This window comes from Leucopleurus acutus, assembly GCF_964270905.1.
Source record: "Leucopleurus acutus genome assembly, chromosome: 1".
Taxonomy (NCBI): domain Eukaryota; kingdom Metazoa; phylum Chordata; class Mammalia; order Artiodactyla; family Delphinidae; genus Leucopleurus; species Leucopleurus acutus.
This window is the reverse complement of record NC_139142.1, coordinates 3,313,887-3,319,193: the sequence shown is the minus strand read 5'-3', so window position 1 is coordinate 3,319,193 and position 5,307 is coordinate 3,313,887.

Below are 5,307 nucleotides of genomic sequence, written 5' to 3'. Positions count from 1 at the left end.
CCCACCCCTGAGCCAGAAGAGTCAGCCCTTTCTCCCCGATAACAGGATGCCAGAAGGAGCAGGGGTCTGGAGGTGGGCCGAGGCTGGCAGGGAAAGGGCCCGGAGGCCCCCTGCAGCCGAAGGGAGTGGAGGAGGGCCGCCCCGTACCCGGAGACGTGTAAACCCCGCCCAGTGATCAGGAGCGCAGTGGACGTGTTCATTCATTCAGTCAGGATGCTCAGCCCTGCACTGGGCAGGTGGGGCGCAGAGGTGGACCTGGGACAGCCCTGCCCTCCACGAGCCCCAGCCCGTGGGCGGACGCGTCCAGAAATAAACGAGCACTCGTCCAGAGTGCCAAGAGCAGTCTTTTCACCGCTGCACCCCCGATGCCTGCTAAAGGGCCCAGCAGACAGTAGGTGTTCCACCCACAGAGGTCTGCGGACTGACTAAGTGCAGGGCGCTGAGGCAGGGCGCTGAGGGCCCAGAGGTGAGGCCAGCGGGGGAGTAGGGCACGACCCTCAAGACACCAGTGCACTAAGTGAAAGGTTGGGACCCCCTCGAGGGTGCAAGGAGACCCCGGGGGTGTGGGGTTGAGGAGTGACAGGGCCAGGTTCATCCTGGGGCAACCTGGGAGAGGTGCTGGGATGGGCCGGGGACCGTGCATGCAGGGACATCATGGTGGGACTGAGTGGCACAGACCCCAGATGACAGTGGCTTCAGCAAATAAAAACCTCCTTCTCACTTAGAAGTCTGGACGGAAGCACGAGCTCCTCTCCATGTGGCTGTTGAGCTCGGCCTCCTCTCTGGCGGCTCTGACCTCCCAGGGCAGGGCCCACGGACCCCGGTGGCCTCCCTTGCCCGGGAGAATCTGCAAGTTGCACTTTTGAGTGTGCACAAATGAATTGCCAGGTGCAGGCCCAGGCCGCACTTAGCTGCAAGGGGAGCTGGGAAATGCCATCTTCTGGGGAGCCGGGTGCTGGAGGAGTGGCTGGTGGGGACAGCTAGCGGGCTCTGCACGGCCACTGATTAGGAAGCAGTCTGTGCTTCGGTTCTGCAGAGAAGGTAGGAGGCCTGCCAGAGGTGGTGGCCGTGGGATAGAAGGCCCATTGGAAGGAGCTGGGGTGGGAGTGGGGACAGAGGTGGTGCGGATTTGGACAGAGGGTCGGTGGCGGGAGACACTGAGACACGTTTGGCCATGTTGGCCGTGAGACACACCCGCAGGGAAGGGGCAGTTCCCAGTGGTGACTGGGCTAGAGACTGCACCAGATGAGGGGCGGCCACAGGGAGAAAGGGGGCTCAGACAGGGCTCGGGGGGCGGGGAGGTGGGCCGGGACATGCAGCGGGCAGCATCCTGCAGCCCGAAGGGAGATAATGTACTAGTGGAGGGAAGAGCTGCTGATCGCTGTCCAGGCTGACGTGCACCCTCAGATCCCGGGCACGGGGGAGGGGAGCCACACCGGAGGCAGCTGAGGACTGAGCAGGCAGTGACGTTCCAGAAGACAGAAGACCCCGGTAGACAACAGAAGAGGGGGAGGCCGGGTGTGCAGAGGCGGGAGCAGGGCCATCCACCCAGCCCAGCCCTGAGGACAGCCGACCCTCGGCATTCGCTGGACAGGGCAGTGTACACAGCCCCCTTCACACCCGGGGATGCTGAGGTCCCACCTCCAAGCCTCCCAGCCCCACCCGCCGCTCCCAGAGGACACGTGACTGGGGGAAGGGCTCCAGACCTGCCTCTTCTTTCTTAGCCAGGGTGTCCACTTTTCCTGCACAAAAGGCTCTACCTCTCATGATCTTATTTGGCCCTGGAAACAACCCATCCTCCAGAAGAGGAAAGTGAAGCCCAGAGCCGTGAAGGTCACTCTGCCCTTGGGCGCAGGGCAGCTTCTGCAGGGCGGGCAGTGCAGGACGAGCCTCCCACTCCTTCAGAGACCAGGAAGCAGAGGCTCAGAGAAGCCAAGGTCACCTGGTACCTGCACCGGGCCTGCGTCCCAGGCTGCCATCTCTCCTGTCATTGTGCTGCGCACCTCGGTGACCAGGAGCACAGAGCAGTCTGGGCAGGAAGAGGGGACCCAGAGCCGCAGAAAAGCCCAGGGAGGCCTGTAGGGGGTCATCCGGGGAAGTGGAAGTCCCATGCCCACCCTCCCCTCCCCCGCCATGCCAACAGCACCAGAATCTTGGCTGTCCTCCACTGCTGCCCCTGCAAGTCTGGGGGCCTGGCCCAGCCACAGACAGCCAGTTCCTGGAAAGGCTGTGGTGGGACTTGCTGCCTCCCAGCCCAGGTCACCGGAGCTGCAGTGGGTGGAGGTGGGGCCAGGGGCCTGGGCCCCTCTGGGATCACTTACACTTCCAGGAAAATTGCAAAACATTTGAAAGACAAATGGTCAATTCCTCATAACCCTTCCCCACTGTCCTGAAAAGAGGTGTTGGGGGGAGGGGGAGTGCTGGTGGAGAGGGTACCGTGGGGGGCCTCCTGGCCCCCGAAACCAAGCCCATCCCCAGGCAGACTTGGAGGCAGCAGGGAAGGCCAAAGGGGTCAGGGTGGGGCGAGGAAGGAAGCAGCCAGTGCTGGGAGATGGGGCGCCTCCCAGGGGCCGGGCAGCTGCGGGCTGTGAAGCTCGGAAACCCCTCCGCGGCTGTTGCCCAGAATGTTTTTCTACGTTCTTCTTGTCGCTGCTCCAAGTCACAGCCCAGCCACTGCCCAGCCTCAAAGGGCAGGAGCCAGGACAATGACTTCCATTGCCCCATGGGACAGGGGGCAGCTTGACTCACTTATCAAAAGTGATGAAGTGTCATTCCCATAACTGGATCCTGAAAGGCTGGCCTCCAGTCTCACTGCACTCTGCCGCCTGGGGCCTGCAGTAAAGCAAGCTGCCGTGCTGGAGGGCCCCACGTGGCCAGGAACCAGGGCAGCCTCTGGCCACGAGCTTACAAGGGATCCTGCCAACCGCCAGTGAGGGAGATTGGAAGCTGATCCTTCCCCAGCTGGGCCTCGAGGTCAACACAGCCCAGGCAACACCTAGATTACCTAGCCTGGGGGAGACCCTGTGCCGGGGACCCAGCTAAGAGACGTCCAGAGTGAGAGCATAAATGCCGTCGTCTTAGCCACTAAGTTTTGCGGTACTTTGTTACACAGTGATAGATGACTAATACAGGTAGCATCAGCTAAGACACAGTCGGATGCTGGCTCTGCGATCTGCAGGCTGTGACCTTGGAATCACCGAGCAGCGTCCCCCTCTGCAAACTGCAGACAGTAATGCCCATCTCCCCACGGGGCACCAGGAAGGATAATAATGTGATGGAGCTCAAGTACCCAGCACAGTGTGGTTGTGGAATGCTGCACTCACCTCCTCCAGGAAGCCCTCCATGATCCCCCAGCTGGATCTTGTCTTCCCTCCCATGGGTGCCCCAGTGAAGTAGCTATGTCTCCATCTGGAATGCTTTTCTTTCCGCTGAGCTTCCAGTCCTTAGAATCCAGGTCTGATGCCCCAATACCCCCACCCCCACCCCAGAGCTGACACGATTCCTCCCAGCCCAGCGAGAATGCCTCCTGAGGGTCCCACAGTGGGTGTCCCACCAAATCTTGCTCAGAAGAAAAGGAAAAGGCCCACCAGGCATCACTGTCTGTGAGATAGGACCTGGGGTAGTGACCAGGACAGCCTGGGCAGGTGAGACGGTGCCCTCTGCTCACCACTCCTCCATCCCTGAGCCCCTCCTCCAGGCCAGGACGGGGTTCAGGGCTCCAGGGCATTGAGGATGAAGGTGGAAGGAGGTGAAGCCCAAGTGGCCTGGGGGCCCTGGCCAGGCCAGCTGCAAACACCAGGAAGGGCTCAACAGAGCCTTGGAATGTGGGACCGACTGGCCAGGGCAGGCTGCAGGCTAGAGAACAGTGGAATTAGATTCACTTCCCAACAAATCACTCTGTCCCTGAAGTACTCATCCAGGAGGCAATGAGGCAGCCATTGGAGGGCACGCAAATGGTCTGGGCCACTGGTCAGCTGGACCACTGACTCTCAGATGCCTAGGCACATGACATCTCCTCACAGAGGAGTTTCTCCAGCTAGGTAGTTCAAGATTTCTCAGAGGAAGGTAACAAGTGATTTTAAAGGATATTCAGGGGGGAAACAATTGTAAATTTCAATAGTTATTTATGCTCATATGTATTAAGACAAAAGTATATAACTAGCATATCAGACCCCGAGTTTCAGATTCTATTGCTTAGGTCATAAGCATTTAAGTTTGAAAAGCAAGTTGATTTAAATAAAAATATTGAGCAAATGATAAAACTGATGATACAAGGATATGACATAAGTCATGTCGTGAGAGTCTAGTGACCCACATTTCTTGACCAAGCAACAAGCTTCTCCTGTGTTTAAGCCACCGTGATTTTGGATTTTACGATGGCAGCCAACCCTGTATCCACACTCATACAAGCAGCCATGCAGCTAAGGAAAGATGTTCAAGGCAGAGTAAACAGCAGGTGCAAAGGTCCTGGGACAGGAACAAGATTGGTTCTTACCTCAGGGCCTCAGGGGCTTTGCACCTGCCAAAAAAAATGCTGTCCCGAGGTGCAGTGAGTGGAACATCTCAAAGCAGAAGAGTCGGGCTGCACAGGGCTGGGGTGGAGGATCCAGAGCCCACCAGCCTAGCCGGCCCCCTCCTGTGATGGCCTGTTGAAGCAGTTCTTCATTCTGGGAAACTGCCTGTGTCTGCAGAGGCAAGGGGCCCCCTTCCCAAGGGCAAAGGCTGTGATATCTGTGTGTCCCAGCACCCAGCCCCCACCTGGCAAAAAAGAGGTCTCCATGGGTGCTGCTGAATAAACAAAAGAGAGGCTCTGGGGACCTGTGACCTCTGCATCCGGGCACCCAGTGGGCATAGGGGTGGCCACGTTCAGAGGGCACCAGAGGGCAGAGCCAGGAGCAGGAGGCCAGGGGGGCACTGGGCTCCCTGCCGTTAGTGGTGGGGAATGAGGAGCTGCCGTGGGGCAGGACCGGGAGGCTGAGGGCAGCACGTGCCAGGGCCAAGGGGAACGGGAGAGGAGGAAGCGGTGGGAGGGGCTTCAGGGTAAGTCTGGGGCAAAGGTGCCGCCTTATCGTCCCAGCGGAAAGGAGCTGCCAGCCCCTGACTGGGCCCCCCACGGGATCTCACCGTCTGTCTCATCTCAGCGGCCAAGGCCTCTGGGGCCACAGGCTGGTTCAGCTCAAGGTAAACTCCACAGCTGGAAAGGAGCAGGGCGGCTTTCCTCTCAGCTGATGTGCTGGGCCCCAGCTCTCCTCAGGGGACCCCACTGCCCCACCCAGACCTGGCCTGGCTAAATTCTACTACTGACCC